A 20844-nucleotide genomic window follows, 5' to 3' on the forward strand; every position below is an offset into this window, starting at 1 on the left:
CCGTATATGTAGTCTTCCTTTATTTTTCCACAAATACTCATACTTTTGTTAAATAACAAACCACAATTACGCTGCGAATGTAGGAGAAAGTATGCTTTGCCACATTCTTGTTTAGTAATTTGAAGCATCCCTAACTTTGCACTGTAATTGTCGTTGAAAGTCGACAAAATGTCTCTACCCAAGCAAATTCTACGAATACGGTGCTTGGTACACTTTAATTTGTTCGTTTGTACTTCCGGCTAGCGAGGGGGGCGAAAAAGCTTAACGCGACAATGTATTCGCATCGCGCCAGTCTCCATGTTTGGTGCTTTCTTCGCTACATTTTCCCGCAAAGGACAACAATCACTCCACATAAGCCAGCACCAAAAACCACATAGGGTCCCAGCGTAGGGGATCACAAACTGTACCGAATAGCCATGCCAGCGAGCGTGTGGAGAATGCTTTCGTTTTTCAAACTTTTACCCACCAACTGAAACTCAAACACACACAGCATCTGTCGGATCTTGCCCGGTGCTCTTGACAGGAGGATGCACTTGCACAAACGGTAAAGGAAACACTTGCCACAAAACCGGGAAGTGCCACTCTGCCCGGTTGGGTGGTAATGGTTGGCTGGAGCGAGCAAAAAGGCAAAAAGGCAGGGAATGGAATGGGTCGCCATTCTAATGGTGTGGTTATGCTGATAAAAGCTGTACCATATTTTAGTAGGCCACTTGTGTGCTACTGGGGAAAACGGTTGGGAACCGGCTGGCAAGTAGCATGATACATACATACGCACACCCATGTGCCGAAGGTGGAATGTTTCTGAATGTCTCGTTAAAAAGTTTTTCGATCGGGAAGTTTCACTTCGTCGCTTCCATAAGAGGAGGGAGAAAATCTGCACAGGATGGTTGGAATATTTGTTCTATTTTTTGGTGAAATTTTAAGGCTTCAAGGTGTTTGTCTACTTTGGTTTATATATGCTTAATTCTACAACACTTTATTTAAGTGATTTTCACTATTAAATTGAACATGTTATTAGGTACTCCTCTACCCCAAAAACAGTGCGGCAAATCAACCTGACAGCAATGTGGTACAAATTGTACAAAAGAAAAAAAAGGAACAACACATTGAACATTAATAACGTACATTTAATAGCTTTCCAAAATCGTTCGTATCGTGTTTTTTGTGTCGCATGTATGGCCACATGTGTACGAACCGTCGTAAATTCAGACGCCTTTAAGAAGCGGCGGTCGAATTGAATACTGTTTATGAGGGTACTTTTCACTAAGCCTTTGCCGTTACGCCGTTCGTCCACAGAGAGAAGGTGCACCCGGTGCGCACAAAGGATTAAGGTATGATATGCTTTCCAAGCGGATTAATAATTTGTCCCGCAAGCTTCCCCGGAACGAGAACATTATAGTAACACCGAAATGACTATGCCGGCCGTTTGCGAGGAATGATGTTTTATTTTCGTTATGCGTAGCCCCGTTGTTTGTTTGTGTTTTTTTGGATTAAAAAAGGCACAAATGGGCAATTTTTTTTCGTTAAAAATATTTTTGAAAAACAAAGTAAAAAACAAAAGATTTGATAGCATGTACCAAAAACAAAAACTAAAGATAATAAAAAGATTATGATAACACAGGTGATCGTAACAATAAGTATATATGTTCAAAAAATTCCCCATACCAACAAACGACTCGTACCAGATTGTTGCTTCAAGCTTAATCCTCACTGTTTACGGCTAGTTGTAGCCAGGAAGCAAAGTCCGTTGGAACCGCCGTTAGTATCGCTGTCTAGCGAATGCCAACCAAAGGTCACACGGGGTGTGGAAAATAATTAAATTTTTAGTATCGTTCCGTTTCGTGACCATGGATGACTGAACCAAAGCCAAGACACAGCTAGATGCCATTTTTGGCCGGTTCGTACACCGACCGTGAATGGAGAAAATCAACAAAAATACACCCAACACACAAAGATCATTCCATTTCTGTGGACCAATTTTGCCCTGAGAATAACATAATAAAAATCGCTACCACTCGTACTCTTTCCCATCGTATGGTTCTGGTCCAAGCAACTCCGGAATGGAGCAGCAAAGTAAGACTCAATTATCGAGCGTTTCGGGCAACCGAAATGGACTCGTATTTTTTTTCCTCCCATCAGGCAAGACGCTCGTTCAGCTGTGGTTTTATTAAATTAAACAACCATAACAACCGATCATAAAACATCGATTATTTTGAGCTTGTCAGGTTGCAGGGGTTGCTGTGGCACATTCCTTTAAGCGGTTCAAAACCCAAGAAATCGATTGACCAGTCCGAAATCTGTGGTGTGCGCCCGCGTTTGTCGAGATGTTGCTGACGATGACCTGGCGGCCTCCACCGATGTCTGGTGACGTCCGGTCGAATCGGAGTTTCGTGAGCGACAGTTATTACGGCCGTTTAGTATCAATTGTGACTGACCCCTTGATGCTCGTCACGTTTGCGACATAACACGGTAACTGTGAGTGGTGTAGAAGCAAGAACAACAAGACGCATAATAGCGATGAACTCGGTCACGTACCAAATAAACAACATTCCAGTGGGGCAATGCAATTGGGATAGGATATGTGAAAAACATCAACAAAACAAAGGCAGAAATACTTTACCGTTTATTGTGTTTTAGGAGAGCGCATTATTGAAAAGTGAATTTTAATGATTGTCGGAATTACTCATTAATTAAATTTTTCGTACTGAAATCGCTCACTGAGGAGTTTATTAATGCTGATTAATTATTGCTATAGACTTGGAATACTTGGAAAATTGTTCGTTAGGAACTTTACATTGTAAACTAAAATTTCATAGAAGTTCTGAAAAAGCTAGTTGAATATTTTATTAGTTTTAAACTCATTTCTTCACGGTGCAGTTTCACAAGCCATCGTTACTGGATGTTAAAAGGCGATAGTGAACTTTCCTCCAAAATTCCACATCTACTCCAACTATGCCAGGAGGAAACAATATTGTACATTTTTCCCTAGAGTGATTCGTACAACTTTCCTTCCATCACTCGACCGGACACGAGTCTGGTACACTCATTTGCTGCCAAATTTATCGCCAATGTCCCGACCTTCGTTGATGAAACTGGCGTAACCGATGCCGTCGGGTATAGAGCGTCGTCAGCAGCATGCCCGTCGTCGAGCACATCTCTCATGCCGCCGCTGGACGGTGTGTCGGACGGTGTTGGAGGCACGTTAGTCACGTAGCGTAATGCAATCGTCCGTTCATAGCACTCCAAAACCGCAATCGGCCGCAATCGAGTGCATGTGCAGCACATAGGATCGTTCTCGCACGGCCAGTTTAAAGAAGACGAACGAACCATCCGCACACAAAACCGATGAATCAATGCTGGTAAAAGGGTGTCGGTTGGGGAAGGAAAAAAAATCCCCAGTAAGAGATCGCTCGACAACCATAACGAGGGTATGGTTTATTGATGCGCCCTAACACACACTGCTCGTTTCGTGGAAACCTTCAATCGGACAGGGTTTCCTGTAAAACCGCCAACATGATTCGATCGTAAGTTACTGAAAGGGGAGCAGAACGATGGCAGCCGGGTGGGTCGAACAGCCATAGGTCGAACAGTTGACTAGCGTTCCACTTGGATGACATCATCGAACCGAGACGAGACGGTGAAAGATGCGATCGTGATTATGTTGCTTCTCACGAGCTTGATTGACGATATTGGCGTGATTGCAAATGCTCTCTCAACGCCCTGTCAAGTACGGGACCGGCGTTCCATCAGCATGAATGGCATCCGGCGAGTCGGCCTTTGGCGGAAAGAGAGAATGACAAACCTTCGAAGCTCCGAATGATCATTGGGCTGGGCTTAAATGGTCTCAACGGCCTACCATAATGGCCGCTTGATATGGTCGAATGGCGATGGCGTACCATTTCATTAGCAAATTAGTTAGTGCGTCCCTTGATAGATGTTACTATCACTGATAAGGAATGAAAGCGAACGAGTGGTTTGTAGAGCTTTCTTGACCTTTTTGAAAAAGCTTACCCATACTATTAGCAAGGAAATTTCTTTGACTTCGGTTAAGTTCGGGTATGCTAAAAGACGTTAAGTGATACGATAAAAGAAAACCAATCCTATTACAGCACAGCTGCCAGCGGTGCTATGCTGTGAGCAAATTGTAAAAGCTTCTCGAGTGCTTTCACATAGCTTTGCGTTTGCTAACAAACAGAGTGAAACTTGTTCAAAAAAACCGGATTAAAAGTAACTCTAGCAGACAAATCGGATTTGCTCTACACGCAAATTGATCAGTGCGGCGAAAGCAGCTTAAATAAATCAATTAGTAGCATCGGGTGCCAATCTCGATTGCATGTATGCTGCTGCTTCGCCATCGTACGGAGATGACAGATACGTTTCAATAATGTTCCTTGCTAGGCGATTAAAAGTTTCTTAATATTCCGCTCATACACTTTCCGACCGATCGTGTGGGAACGATGGAACGCACCGTTGCGATCGAACGTTTTCCCATTGCATCGTTGCACATAATCTACCGATGCATTATCCCCGGGCACTTGAGCAGGAGCATGCAGGGTTAGAAAACTTTACCTTCCCTGCTGTAAGGGGGATTTAGCTGTTAAGGGATGGGTGTTGAAGGGGTGATAGTTTTCGCACAAAACTTGTATACCATGGCTTCGTATTCAATTTCGCCTAATGCCACTGGAACCGAAAGTTTTCAGTGGGTGAGAAATTCAAACCTCCATCCCCATCTCTCGTGGACAGTTCTTTCGCACTGTATGCGTTGGTGAGTGGATGTCTCTTCCTTTCTCACTCTCATTTAGCTCTCTGGTTGTAAGTTTTAAGAATTTTGTAAATTTGCCACTGACGGCGCTCGATGGAATGCTGACGCAAAGTATAACATCTCGGAAGGTATTGGAAGAAATCTTCGCACTAACTGTATGGAGTGGCCACTTGGCACAAAGAACTTAAGTCAAACTGGTGCTCAAAAGCTGTAAAATCATCGAATGTAACGTAGTGGTGAAGTTTCTCCTGTTCAAGTAGCAATGAAGCCATCTTACTTTGTAGCATCGGATTGTTGCAAATGGATGATTTGTGCGATGGAATTATTTTGTTCTGTGTTTTTTGTGTGTTTTTTAAGAAACGAAAGTATTATTTTTTTCGGAATATGAAAGTTTACTAAAATTACACTTTAAATTATTTATTTAGTTAATTTAAGTACAACACATTTTATGCTCTGATATGCAAAAACAGGTTATAAAACTTTATCGATCAATTAATCAAGCAGCTAACGATAGATTAATTTACTTCGCATGAAGAACGTATAACTTTTCCCTTGGAATAGTTTATGCTACGATGCACACACTCGTTTTATGGTGTTTGCGTAAGTTTTTGCATCCTCTCAAGTGGCTTCGTATGGAACGCTTTATCGTCCGTAAAGCTCTCTCAAGCGTGGGATTCAATTTCAAGCAATTTTCGGGAAATTACACTTCTTATGGGTACGTTTCACCTGTTGCGGAAATTCAGTTAAGTTTTTCACACGATCATTTGATTTGTTTGGCAGACATTGAACTATTACCGAATGGAGTTCAACTAACCCTTAGAAATTGCACTGTGTGATGGACTTTTTCTGACTTTTCAACAAAAAAAAATTAGATTACAGTGAAATGCAGCAAAAAACACGGGAAAACTTTTGACGTGCTCCACAATTGATGGACTTGTGACATTCTCTTGCTTAGGAGACAATGTGTCAGACACTCGGGGTGCCTGTGTCCCGGATATCATTAATTCTTTGTGCGGTAATGGTGGTTGGATGCGATTGTTAGCAACACAAATCATTCACCCTGTTACGTGCGTCTGTGCGTACGGTACGAATTTATCCACGCACACACGAATGTCGTTTGCATGCGGTAGAAGACACAATGGCACAAAGTAAACTGTCCTTCTAATACCGCAGTTGATTAATGGCCGTATCGCACTGCAGGAAGGCCGGCAATGAAGGTAGAAATTTCATCCGAAAATGTTTGTTCTTCCAAAAACCGTCCGAGGAAACTCCGTAGAGTCACCATCCGTCTCGACTCAACGGACAACGGGTGGCATCAACCACACCAGAAATGTCACTTTTGCGGTGGTTTGTACCGGGTTGGTAAGAAACGACGTGCCGTTTCGGTTGTTTTCGCAGGGAACCGCAACGACCACGAGACGAATTCATTCCACCTTCGCACCGGGAACCGTTTAACAAGAGTAGCGCAAGATTGTCCCTATCTGCCGACAGCATCGTGTGGACGCGAACGGACCGCTTGGAATTCTTCCAAAAACGCAATCAACGCAGAACTGCGCTGCGCTGTTTTTGGGGCGGGAAGAAAGATTTAGTGAAAGTAATTCGGCAATTTTAGATGAGTGTGTTCCAACGTTGGCATGTCTGTGACGTTCGTGCGGGCAGACGAGCAGTTAAATTGTAAGAAAATCGAGCAACATTGTATTGTAGTGGTGCGGCAGAGCCAAAGACATCTTGACGTAAATTTACGTCAAGATGATTCTTCAAAGCAGCAAACGGAAAGAACGTGTCGGAGATGTTTGGTGACACACATGTTTGGGTTTCTATTTTTCCCTTCAACCCAACATATTAGCCTTTTCGGTTCATCACGATGCCGCGTTTAATTACAATAAATATTCTAACATATTGTCTAACATAATATTCTAACATAACATCTTGAAGATTTCATTACTGATATTAAGAATACAATTTTGAGAGTTTTGTTGAATTTATTTGTTATTAGTAAAATTATTTACATAAATACCTTTTCGTTTCGTAATTATATTTCACCTCCACCTGAGCCATTTGATAAAGAATGATTTTTGAGATCTTACGTAAGAAATTATTACCATAAGTAACACTTTATCATTGTCTTACGCAACGTTCGGTGACATATTAGGGGTAAAAGTTTTTCGTACTTCCTACCCCATCACTAGTCGCAGCCACGTACGCGTCACTGCTCATTTGAAGCGCCAGGAAACATTACTTAACTTTCGCAGCCTGACAATGTGTCACCCATGTCGGAGCTCATTAAATGTCTCTTAATTTGAACAGCGGCCCAACCGGTGTCCCGGTCCCGGTGTCGGGTACAAACAAAATGCCACATCAAGCCGCAGAAGCAGTCAGTGTAAGGTCGCTACAGTCGAGACGAGACCATATCCTTCCCGTAGCTGGACGATCCAACGCTAGACACTTCGTGTCATGGTCCGCTACTTGCTCACTAAGTATGTTGGCCGCGTCCGTAGCTTCTCGACCGGACCGGGGCCGGGACGGGCCGATGAATTGGGCCTGGCAGTGACTGGTTTGAAGTGGATCGCAATTGGTACAATTTAGATTGAAGAGACCGAACGGAAGGCGTATGTGATTAGCAGTAGCTGTTACGCTTGTGCACTTACTCAATCGACCCGCTTGATGGAATGGAGATTTATAGCCCCGCGAAAGTACCCGCGCAGCCACTGGTGCCAAGGTGTCAGGTTTTCTGCAACGCGCTTGATAGGTTACAATTAAGAAAAGGATTTAAATATCCGGGGCGCTTGGATGTGATTTAAACAAGAACCTTTCCAAAACCGGAAACGCAATCTGTGCGGACATCATGGTGTAGAAAAATGTCTCGAAAGCAAAGAAATTATCAATGATTTACTATCAGCCCGGGGGGCGAATAGGTGAGCATCAATTGATGGGACACGACGTTTCAATAAATAAATGCCACTCTAGGTCAGCGGTTTAGTCAGCGAGTGATGCGATGTTTGTGATGAAATGTATCATAAATTTACGTCGCTGACAGACGAATCGTCCGGCTCCGGTGATATGACACTCAAACGCGAGACGTTTAAGCAATTGAAACGAAGATGACCGTCGTTGTGTCGTTTTGTTTTGCCCTATAGTGGGTGACTGTAACAGATACGATTGATTCCGATGCGGTTCCGTACGTCTGGCAGAGGGTTGTCTGTGAAGTGTTCATGTTTTGCTACGTGTTTGCAAAGTAGCCACTCTTCAAAGGGGTTTTGTGGCCCGTTTGATGGATTTGGCTTTAAAGTCTAAATGCAACAAAGTACTCTACAATGTTGTATGTTTAATAGATTGCTTCAGCTTCAATTACGGCGACGTGGTTTCCGTGCTTCAGCCGGAAAGGAGGCATATGGTTTTCACAAACGCGGCCGCCCAGTGCCTTTGTAGTTGATGATGATGAGGCAACCATTCGATCAATTTTATGATCTTGTAGAGTGTTTCAGGTTTTATCACCGAGTGCTCGGTTAATAGAGTGAGAGAAAGAGAGGAAGTAAGGTTTGTTTATGTTTTGAATCAAGCCACCTGTCTGTTTTAGACAACGAACAAGTTGTAAACTTGCCATCGTGAGTGATTTATAAATGTTATAAAAAATACTATTTTTATTTTCAATTATAAGCTAGTAAAAGAATAGTTTTTCAATACTGTAATCTGTAAAATACTCAATCATTTAATTGAAATATATTATTTTAAAAATAAATTGAATAAGTTGCGACGCAAAAGAGTAGTCAAAGGATTAGTTTACAGCATAATTTTAATAAAATAGTAACGAATATTTAACGACGTTTAAATGTATTTCTTTGTATTGTGGTATGGCGCTAAAGACCCCAACATTGTAGTTGCAGATCCGTAGTATCATGGGCATGATCTATTCAAAGGCAACGCTAATCTTGTTTATTGTGCTCATTACATGATCGTGGCTAGTCACTTAATTTGAAAAGCTAATAAACGTAGTCTACGCTCTTTCACATACAACCTACAAACGACACTCGCTGGGTCGCTTGTCCATGCTGGTTAAAGTATGTTTGCACATAATCCTCTCCATAGCAGAGAGGACTTTTGATGAGGGGCCGTTGGCTTGTTTTTACGTTTCATTTTGTTTGCCGCGCTTTCGTGGATCTAATTATTATGCAGCATATTTCAGCGCACCGCTGCCATGGAAGTGGGCACGTTGAAAAACTGTAAAGAAAAATCCCTTAAAATTTCATTTCCTCCTCGCTAATGAAAGCTGGCGCTTTGAGTTGGCTGGGCCGGGCCTTGTATGAATTTCTGCGGCGCAGGGGCGCGCATCGGTGCGGTACGATCTTTTGTTTTCCTAGTGACCTTTCGCTCTATGGTGACGCTACCATAAGCGCAGTTAAATCATGGCCCTAGCCAACCGGGAGAGCTTAGTTGGTGCGTTGTGTTTCGCGTCTCTTTATATCCCTCGTTGAAAGGTCTTCGTTATCCTTGCCATTAGAAGGAACTGTTAGCTTGACGATGGTTTTTTCCGTTGCTTTTCTCTGTGAGAAGACGAACCGGTATGCTTCAATCGAAATAATGACCCCGAAATAAGAGACGCATCGGGATGAACCGCGTTGTGCGCGTTACTACGGTCCGCGAAGGTAGGCAATTTTTAATTAAAACCATTCGCGTCCGGTTATAAGCCCATGCTCGCCCAAATTTTGGGTTTTTTTGTGTGTGTCAGTGGGTGATTTTTGGGGGGCGCGGTTTGAATTGCAAATAGAAACGGTAACGATGAACGGGCCGGTTCTCGGTACTGATGGGAACGCGGTTAGTGCTGTGAGCGCAGGTGGAAATAATTAGCGATTCCACGGCCCATCACCTCGTCAGTGCTATTTGCTTACTGGTCGTTCGATCCAAGGAAGTGGGAAGATTGAGAAATGAGGGAGGAGGAGAAGGAGGAGAATTTTTGGCTCTCCCACCACAGCAGCAGCTACACATTTGTCCTCTGTTCGTCCTTGACCGAGCCGGAAAAGCCGCATGATGAAGATCATGTTACTACTTGGCCGCGCTTGGCATCTTCATGCTAGTGAGCTGTGAGCTCCATGCAATCTAATGGCCCTACCGCCGATGTGAATGACTTTGCGGACTGACAAAAAGGGTTCAATTCCTGTGGCCATGGTCGGATGATGGATTTCCATCAATCACGGCACGAAACATCATCTTTTTCAATTAATAAACGTCAGCCAGCGGAACTGACATCGGAATCTGGTACGAATTTGTAACCGTGCCCGGGTAAGATCATGAAGAAACGATGCTGATGCCTGGCGCATGGTGCCGCTTGCCGTCGCTCGACACACTTTTCGGATAAGATTTCTTCTAAGCTTGCGTTGTAAATCGTCGTAAATCTCGGACACTGTTGTGTGTTTTTTTTGTTGGCCGAAGAAGAAAACAGACTGCTTTCGCTTAATGCTTTTGGTATGCTTCAGTTTTCGTCGGTGGATTTCTCGACGGAATTTTTCATTTTTAAGGGTTTTATCGATAAATCACTGCCTGAAGGTTCCCGTGATAAAAAAAAAATGGAAACACGAACTAAAAGGATAAAGCGATATGATTAGGAGCATATTTTAACTGTGAGAGCTTAAGACGCCGTTGGAGAGCTTTTGCACTTGACAGGAGGATGAAAAATTAAGACCATTCACCAGAACAAAGCAATTTCGATGCATTTTCCAAGGTGTGCCACCGTACCTGGGATCTTGCTCATTTTGATAACTTCATTAATGTAAATTGTGATGGTTTATTTTGTGTAAGCGATTCGAAGAAGAGCTATAGAGAATTTGTTTTAACAATAAACATAGAAATTAAACTTCAAATGCTTAGCAACAAATGAACACTCAGTAGAATCAGCTTAACTTTCGACATAAAACGTTTTCTTTTTTCTTTTGCATTTGGACGTTCATTTTTTTGTGTTGCTTGCATTTTAACTACCACGGCGTTCAGATTTAATACTCTATTTATGTTTCAGCTTTTCCGGCTAAAAACAGCGAGAGTTGAACGATCCTTCTCTTATCTGTCTGCGCCACTTTTTTGTGCCGCTCCATGTGAAGCGAAATAGATCTGAAATCCTTACGAAAACAAACATCCCAACAACCAAAAACAAAAAAAAAACCCGGAACGAGAAAGGCACCTGATAATGGGGCTAGTATCTGCCAAGCGTCTTGCAGCATCAATGAACGTGCAAACACAGCCACAGACGGAGAGAAAATCTCTTTTAATTAAACCAATGAAATCCGTCAGACGGGAAGTGGGCTGGGCAGTAGCAAGTCCGGTCCGTTTTCTTTATTTCATCCGGTAAACAACAGGGAAAACTGAAGAAAGACAACAAAAGTATTAGGATCTATCTTGGCCTCACCGTAAGAAAAACCTCGGGGGGCTTTACCGTTCTGTGTGTTGGGGGATTGTTTTTGGGATTTTCGGTGTGGGGGGTTTTTTGTGCGTTGCTGTTCAGCCACAGTTTGCTGAACTTTTTGACTTGATTTTTGGGTTCTTCAGCATCCAAAATAGCTAGGAAGTGGCTACTCTTTCCCTTACAGCAATGGGAGCGAAAATTTGGCTACTGATGAAGGTGTGGTTGACCACCGGATTCTCATTTTATGCCAAACTTTCATTGCAATTGAACAGATTTGGTATTTAGTTTTTGTGAAGCTTTTTCAGAACAACAAAAAGAAGAAAAAAAAACGCTTTCCACCACAACAAAGCTGTCCTTCAAAAGCACCGTTATTACTGTCCATACATTTTATAATGTTTTGCTGGAGGATGGAAAAAACAACAAACAATCAATACAGCGGGATTCCGGGATGAAACGGAGTGAAAAATGGGTTTCGCCTATGGTTGGGTGAGTTTGTTAATTATCCATCTGGCTAATTTATGTGCAATTTCACTTGGCCTTCGATGGTTGTTCCCATCGCGCGGGAATGTTTTTGTTGTCGAAGGACCATCCGTGTGGCAATTGAAATAAACACGCAGGTTGTAAAGTTTTAGAAAATCAATCAAACGATAAAATCAATCGTCGCAATTCGTCCACCAGGCACGGTCGGTTGATTCGATGAATGTGAAATTGGATTCTCGCGTTTTGTTGTTTGTACCATTTTGCAAATCGACACGGCTCGTTACACGTGACTGGCGTTTGAGTTGCTCAACTCCCACCCGCCATAAACAGCTTCCGGCAACATTTCATTATCGGCCGATGTGCCGGCCCCATTATGTGACCATTTGTCGGATCCACTCCCAGCGCATGTTGTGATGTGCAGATGTGACCTTAATTCCAAACCACCGCCATGCAGTGTCGAATAATTAATACCCGTGCGTAGGATGCAATCGAATGGATGTTCGGAAGCCGTGGACGAAACAGCCGGGGTGGCATGTGAATGGTACCACGATTGAAGGTAATTTCAGAGTAATTGTGCTATTGTCAGCATGACACTAAACTCTTTACTTATTGTGCTTGTGATCGGCTTTTGCCGGTTGAAACAAGGGGGGGTATAACGAGCATATGTACTTGTGCTTCCCTCAGACTTGCACCTAAGCCTCTGCTTGGTTGGTAATCACATGAAGTGAAGAAATAATCTCATTATTGTGCACACAGTAGGGCTGTGATGATTGTATTAAGGCGCCAGCAAGACGGTATGCTGGATGGAAATAGAAATAAACTTTGTATAGCAGCTTTATCGAGTAGCTTAGAAAGGATTTGACGTTTAAAATCGTGTAGTGCTTATATGCTAATCCATAATTTATTTTGTAACAAAAAAATATTGTAAAATACGGCATTGGTAGCGATCGAGAGAATAAAATGTTATTGGTTTATGACACTATTTTTCTAAACAAAATTTAATAAGAATTAATTCGATTTTAATTGATCGATTTCGAATTTTCCTATATCACGTTGAACGACCAGGCGTCTCCATTATTTAAGCGGAGTAAATAATTGTGTTAGGTTGGTCGGAAGTTTAGTTTTGCACAATATATAAAATCCCAAATCCGGTTATTCCTAAAACATTTCCCTCACACGAAAAGTAAAATCTACTGGGAAATCAGTGAAAAAGTTTGGTTTCGCACCACAACAACACGAGAATCATTGCTTTTTGTGAGTCCCCCGTTGGAAGGAGCTGTACAGCGTGTATATGTGTGCGAGTGTAACAACGGCAAATGGCTAAACCAACCGGTACCGGGATTAAATTGACTTACCAAAAAGGAAAGCAAACGTCCGGTTGTTTGAACTTCGTTTGTCGCTTTTCGTCCATCGAATGTTGTACCAAACCGTTAGTCCAATTGTTTGAAGTTACGGATTTAGGCAAGGTGCTTACTGGAAGTCATCGCTACCGTAATGGGCTAAAAAGGAAAATGAAAAGAATGGAACACATTTATTGATCCTTGGAGAATATCCTAAATATAGCAGCGAGTATCGAATCCATGGTACTGTGGACACCTTACTTCGTGGAAGTGATGCTTTTTTTTTTCTTCTACTCGCCGCCGAATCATTAGAATATGAGCAAGAGAATTGACAGAACAATAGCAGAGCAAGGGCGAAATGATGAAAGGTCACCTAAGAGTAGAGTCGGATCATATTTGTTCGTTGCCTCTGGTACAATGATGGTGTGAGTGCTATTATGTAGCAAATTGATGTCGTTACGCCGAACGATGGTTTTGACACTTCGGGCTAGAAATCATTTGTATGATTGAGGAGGCATTTATCTCGAACGATGATACTGACGTTCATAAGGACGGCAAGGTGAATGAAGGCACTCGTTACGATCCAATCGACTGGAGATGGTCAATTTGTTGCTTTTGATGTTGGTGTTTTTGGTAGGATAATTTAAACATGGGTATGATAAATTGACAACATCATGACTATGATAATGATTTCTTTGAATTTTTTTACTCAATTGAAGGGGCGGTTTTGGGAAGAATATAATTTTGAAGTAAAATATCTTCTAACAGTTTTTTAGTTTATATCATTGAATGGAACGCTTACCAGAGAGCTGATTTCAATTAAATAAATATAAAATAAAATGTACAAATGAATTGAAAAAAAACTTTGTTAAATACTTGCTTTAAAATTGCAAATTATCTAATAACATTTTTCTTTACTTTATTTCCAGACATAATATCCAGCAAAGGTATGTACTGAACACAATAATTTAAATAATAATTTTCATCATTTTCAATCAAATAAGAAGCTCATGTTAAGAAACAATATAATGAAATGTATGGTAATGATGAGAACAGATAACATTTATTTATTTTTATTTATTTATAATTAATTATTACGGCTTCGGCCGTATTGTCAGCCTCTGAAGCTGAAGAAGTACATTTTTCACAAGGCATTTCCTCCTTGTATTTTACCTTATCCCGGGCATACTCGGTTGTGATAGCGCGTTTTGTGGTTATTGCTATTGTTGATGGTATTGTTGTTGTGGGTTGAATTGTTCGAAGTCCTATTGCTTTTTGTGCGTATTGTTGTTGAATCCATGTGGGTAATTGTCCAGACTGGTTCTATTGTTTGATGGTGGTGTTGGTGAAAATGGTGAGTGTTGGTGTTGGTGAAAACGGCACCAATAGCGGTCTTGTCACTCGTTGCGGGGGGCTGCACATGACTTTTGCGGCTCTGGTGTTATCCTCGAAGACGACTGTTTCCTCAACGGCTTGGCTAAGGCACTACAAAAAAACATGTAAGGACAAATACAACACAACGGATAACAATAGGAGTATGAGAAAGGGGAAGGAGGGAAAGTGGGGATAGGATTCAAAGGAGAAGACGGTTGTCCCTGGCGAAGCGGAAGACAAGCCTCATGTATTCCAGGTCCCTACAAGCCAAAACATCTCGGATCGGTGTATCCGGCTGTCTGCCGATGGCCTCAAGTGCGCTTATCAAGCTGGGTCTCGCAGCTTCGAATTCCACGCAGGACCACAGAAGGTGATCCACATCGTGGAATCCAATACCGCAGCCACAGACTTTCGTGCATCCAGAGCGAAATGATTCGACATGAGTCGAGACATCATCCGAATGAATGCACGATCTACAGAGAGCCCACCGAACCAAGGCCGCAGGGACACTTGCGGAGAGACCGAGAAAAGGAACCGCCCGAGTTCATCCGCTTCCCACATGCTCTGCCAGCGAGACAGGAAAAGTTGCTGTGGGGAACGAAGGAACTCTTGGGATGAGATGGGTCGGTCGTAAAATGCGCCCTCTTTGACGCCTGTTTTGGCCAGTGAGTCTGCCTTTTCATTGCCGGGAATTCCACAATGAGAAGGGACCCATATTAGCGATATTCTAAACGCCTTATCAAACAGCGAGCCTAGCAACTCGATAATTTTTACAATAAAGAAGTCTTGACTCTTAACAGCCCTTGGAGTTTTCAGTGCTTCAATAGCGCTAAGGCTATCAGTAAAAATGAAGTACTGGTCAGGGGGGCTCGCTGCTATTAGCAATAGTGCGTAAAAAATTGCGGCGAGCTCAGCTGTGAATACAGTACATGGCTGCCGCAATTTAAAGAAGGCTTCGGTAGTCTCGCTAAAAACACCGAAGCCGGTGCCCTCCTCAAAAGATGATCCATCAGTGTAAAACTGGCTCCTTTTGTCTATATGGCCGTACTTATTCACGAAAATGCCCGGCACTACCCTCGGGCGAAGATCATTGGGAATGACCTTGATTTCCTCACGCAACGAGGAATCTGTACTAACAATAGAACTGTAGCACTCAGGAAGGGCAGCACGGTTTACTGCTTGTGGGGCACTAGGATGGACTTGTAGAGCAACAAAATCATTATATATACTAATGATTTTGCTCTTAGAACCTGCCTCTATAAGCGCTATAAAATTCTCTATGATCAAGGGATTTGATACTGAAGAACGGACTAGAAGGCGAAGCGACAGCATTTCAAAACGTAATCTTAGCGGCATCACTCCGGTCATCACTTCTAGGGACATGTTGTGTGTTGATTTCATGCTCCCCAGTGCGAGTCTAAGACCACGGTACTGAATACGCTCCAGTTTAAGTATCTGCGTATTGGATGCCCAATGGAAGCATATGCTTCCATATTCCAATACGGATAACACCGTAGTCTTATACAGTCGCAGGACATCAGTTGGGTGTGCGCCCCACCAGAATCCTGTGACTGTCCTTAGAAAGTTGATTCTTTTCGAGCACTTTTTAATAAGGTATGTGATATGAGTGCTCCAGTTTAATCTTGAGTTGAACCACACACCAAGGTATCGAAAGTTGTCGGTGATTGATATCTTTTCCCCATATAAAAAGACATCAATGTTGGGGTCATATAGTCCCTTCTCCCTATTTTTGTCAGTGTCGCTAAAGGGAGAAAAGACTACCATTTCGGTTTTCGTTGCAGAAAACTTGATACCAAGGTTTTCAGACCACTCGGCAAGGTTATCCAATGTGGTTTGTAAAGCCTGTTGTATTTCGACGGCGTCCCTGCTAGCGACTGATATGACGCCGTCGTCCGCCAATTGTCTAAGGCTACAATTTGGCGCTAGACAAGAATCTATTTCGCTCACATAAAAATTATATAACAGGGGGCTCAAACAGGACCCTTGTGCTAGTCCGTGGAAGCTGGTTCGTTTCAGTTGTTCGTGACCATTGTTAAAATTCATTGCTTTTTCCGACAAAAGATTGAATAAGAAGTTATTCAATTTCGGCCCTAGCCCAGCAGTTTGCAATTTTTGACTCAGTTTGTGTGGAGAAACTGAGTCAAATGCCCCCTGTATATCTAGAAAAATAGACCCCATGTTTTGCTTGCGAGCACGAGCAAGTTCAATTTCTGTTACCAGAAGCGCTAAACAGTCATTAGTACCCTTTGCTTTACGGAAACCAAACTGGGTATCTGAAAGAAGGTTGTTGGATTCCAACCATTCTTCTAAACGGAAAAGAATCATTCTTTCAAGGAGTTTTCTCAGACACGACAGTAGAGATATCGGACGATATGAGTCGTGCCTTGATGGCGGTTTACCAGGCTTCAAAATAGTGACAACTTTCACTTCTCTCCATTCTTGTGGGACGATGTTGAGTTCCAACATACTGTTGAAGATGCTCAACAATCGTTTCCTCCCCACGTCTGGAAGGTTTTGAAGTAATTTACTACCAACCTGATCCAAACCTGGGGAAGAATTTTTACATGATAGGAGAGCCAAGGATAGCTCCACCATGGTGAATGGTGAGTCCAACATTGGGTCACTGCCAGGCGCATCTTGGATGAAATTCTGCGCTGGAACGAAGTCGGGACATAGCTTGTGTGCGAATTCAATAAGCCATTCGCCGGAAAAACTTTCGCTCTCCTTAATGTTGTTGCTGTTTCGCATCCTTCTAGCCATTTTCCAAAGCGAATTTAAGGAAGTGGAAGGATCCAGATTGTTGACGTATCTGCGCCAATAACCCATTTTCTTCGCCTTCAACAGGTTTTTACACGCTCTCTCTTGTCCTTTATATTTTTCATATAAAGGCCTCGAGCCCGTGTCCCGGAAGGCTTTATACGCCTCCCGCTTCTTATTGAAAGCCGCTTGGCAATCCTTGTCCCACCAAGGAGTGGGTGGCTTTTAAAATGTCCTTGCTTGGTGGGAGCGCCTTGTTTGGGCTTCAAGGGCACACTTGTTTATGACTGCAACAAGATTTTTATACTCATTTACAGGAGTTGAATAATAAGTAGCAAGAGAAAGCGAAGCGGCTACTAATTCGCCGTATCTTGTCCAGTCAATGTTCCTCGTTAAGTCACATTTAACGGGGATCCCATCAACTGAACATCCTCCCTTGATGTAAGAGATTTCTATCGGCAAGTGATCACTGCCAATAGGGTCCTGAATCACCTTCCAGCTAAAATTCAGGGCCATAGCTGATGGACATAGAGACAAGTCCAGTGCACTTTCCCTACTTTTTGGCGTCGACATCCTAGTTGCCTCTCCTGAGTTAAGAATTGAAAAATTGTACCTGTCGCAGAAATCTCGGATAATGGGAGCGCGGATATCATCCTTAACGCCCCCCCATTCTACTCCATGGGAGTTAAAATCTCCCAGGATTAAAAGCGGACCAGGCAAGACCACTGCTAAATTTCCAAGATCCTCTTTGAACTTTTCAATTTTTTCTTTTTCATTGTTGGCTATCGGAGGGATATAAACAGATGCAATTGTCACGTGAAGGTCGCCTATTTTGGCCTGTATTGCGACAGTTTCCATCATTTCTTGTCTAGGGGTTGGTACTCTGGAGAAGGTGTGACTCTTTCCTATACCAATCAATACTCCCCCACCCCTGGTAATTCGATCTTCACGGATTATGTTATATCCCGGGAAGGTTAGCGTAATGTCGTCCGATAGCCAAGTTTCACATAGGACGAACAGATCGCAATTGTGTTCGCCTACAAGTGCTTTAAAAGAATTCAGTTTTCCGAGTAAACTTCTACAGTTCCACTGTATGAAGGTAGCCATTGGTGAATTAATCGTCCAATCGGACCATCATACTTAGGCACGGCCATTGAGCCAGCCACTGTTTGATCATCCCCTTCAGGTAAGGAAGGGCCCAAGTAGCGATCAGTTGCAAAGGTTGCGGAAGGTTAAGGGTCATGAGGAGGGACTGGAGGATCTCAGAAAGGGATGGGGCAGGGATCCTCGGGAAGTTCCTAGGCTCTGTGGAGAAAGCCAGGCTTTCCACGGGAGCTTCGGTCCGAGGGGATCGCTTACTCTTGGGCTGTTTCCTGGGATTTTGTGGAGGAGGAGCAGAAGGAGCAGCGTCACGTGTTGGAGTGACGGGGGAGGGGGTTTCTTTTTTCCCGCGACGCTTTGGTGCCAAGGGTTTATTTTTCGCTCTTAGAACCTTCCGTTGTACTTTTTTATAAAGTACTCTCCGGTTCTTTACTGGTCTCATAGCTGCCTGCTCTAGAGCAGCCGGGTTAGATGCAGCATTTGCATCACCTTCGGACAATGCCGCAAAGGGATTAGAGGCGTTTGCTCCTTTGAGAGCATCGCTATAAGAGCCGCGTGCCCGTTCGGCTATCGTTTTGATCTGCTCCCTTTGTAGCTTCCGGTACACGGGACACTGCGCTACCTCATGCCAATCGTCTCGGCAATGCGAACATTTCTGAGACGATGCTTTGCACTCCTCGGTAGCATGCGTCCCTTTGCACTTTCCGCAGCACGTTTTGTGGGTACAAAACGATTCGGCATGACCGATGCGGCTGCACTTAGAGCAAGCAGCTACCTTAGGCACGTATGGCCGGTCGATGGGTATCCGGAGGCCTTCTATTACGAGGGCCTGCGGAAGTACCGTACCCTCAAACGTAATTCGGATTGAGGAGGTCTGAACAAATCTCTTTTCGTTTGGTTCTGAAGCGTCCAGCCTGTAAAGCTTTTTCGCTTCAAGTACCTTTACTTTGGGCATGTTAGGGGAAGAAAACACACCCTGGCCCATTTTGACAACTTCCTCTACGGGGTAATCAAAATCCTCAATTACGCCGGAAACCTCGACCAAACTACCGGGGATATAAACCCGATAGTGCTCCGTATAATCGGAATCAGCCGCAATCAAGTTGGCTTGAGCCCGGTCCTTTGCGGTTACCCTTATCTTGTTTGGGCGCATCCGAAACACATCGGAAACACCCGGATACTTTTTAAAGATCGACGCCGCGATCGATCTAACGTCGAGCTGCTTGGCCCGCGGCATGAAATATACACAAGGCCTGCCCTCCCAGGACGCGGGATACGCACGCGCTCGGTGTTCTAGTTCCTTCGGCTCATTTGCACCACATTGTGGTGCCTTAGAGGTCGACGGACGGGGGTCTTCCAAGGCCACTTTTTTAGCGGCTGGTGCGGATCTAGGGCGCCCTGGCTTTCGCTTCACGCATGGTTCTATCTCCCTTTCGGAATCAGAACACTCCTGCTCCATGGTAGAGCCGGAGGCAACGGTCAAGGAAGGAAAGGATACACTTACCGTAACGCACGTTAGACAATACACACACGCACTGTACTACACTACACACTGCATATGACAAACTACCTCGATCGAAGCGAAAGCGTTGCTACGGTAAGCAATTATCGCACTCGATCGAAAACACTAACACCACAATCGTCTTCCGAACGAATATCGGAGACAGACGGAGACACCGATTAGCACGATACAGCCAAATCGCACAAGCACGCTGAGTACGCAATCGTACTTCGGGGCATTGACCACTTGCTGCCTTAGCAAAATTCCGTAGGCACGCTTTCAAACGAAACACGTCCTCTCGCAACGGATGCTGGAGGCAGACTGAGAACAGATAACATAATGAAGCAATTTTTCACTTCAGAATGAAATACACCTCATTAATGTGCTTTTGTTTCTCAACAATGTGTAATGTGCGTTAAGCATAAAATAGCTTATAATTGTAACCATCATTATTTCATTTTGTGTACGCTGCAACGCTTTTCTGCACTAAAGAGAGTACATCAGCCAAACACACAATAAACTGATAGGCGTTTGTGTAGCTGTTTGTCAAAGGCGGAGAAAATATATCAAACCCATGTTGTGTACAAGGTATGGGCGGTGCGGGCGAAATACATGCAAGGGAAAACAAAATTAGCAGTCTTTCTACAGGGAAAGCCGATTTAAGCGATGTAAACAATCCCACGCTAGCAATATGTTGGTTGGTGGTGATTGTTTTTCATGGCGCTTTTCGTTCCTCCATCCATACTCAGCGCCCTGTTTCCGGCGCTGCTCTGCTATTGATGAGGAAAATCTGCATTGTGACTGCAGTACGCGAAACAAATGTGACACCATTTTGTTGCACCCGGTAGGCCCCTCAGCGGTGCGTTGGGGGTGGTTGTGGATGAAATGATGTGCAGGTGAACCATTAATGAGCGGATACTTTGTAGCGTAAATTAATGTACCATGAAAGTGTCATTGCGTGTAATTATCCGTTTCTGCTAACCGCAGCAAAATGTTTTTGTGCATCGTAAAAAAAAAAAACTGTTGAGAACCGATTCATGTTAGGTAATAAACCTAGGCCATGGGTTGTTGATGAAATGAAATCAATTGAGTAGAGTTTTGTGAAAAATTATATTCA

The 20844-nt window shown here is 43.4% G+C and overlaps 1 protein-coding gene across 9 annotated transcripts in view; it reads left to right on the forward strand.

Moving 5' to 3' along the window:
- LOC125764708 (octopamine receptor beta-2R) overlaps positions 1-20844 on the forward strand; it is a 90411-nt gene that overhangs the window by 16411 nt on the left and 53156 nt on the right. For all 9 annotated transcript variants that reach the window (XM_049429245.1, XM_049429244.1, XM_049429246.1 and 6 more), the window contains one exon: positions 13903-13920. The gene's annotated coding sequence lies outside the window, so the exon portion shown is untranslated. The remainder of the gene's footprint in view (positions 1-13902; positions 13921-20844) is intronic.

The sequence above is a fragment of the Anopheles funestus genome, chromosome 2RL (genome assembly GCF_943734845.2).
Source record: "Anopheles funestus chromosome 2RL, idAnoFuneDA-416_04, whole genome shotgun sequence".
Taxonomy (NCBI): domain Eukaryota; kingdom Metazoa; phylum Arthropoda; class Insecta; order Diptera; family Culicidae; genus Anopheles; species Anopheles funestus.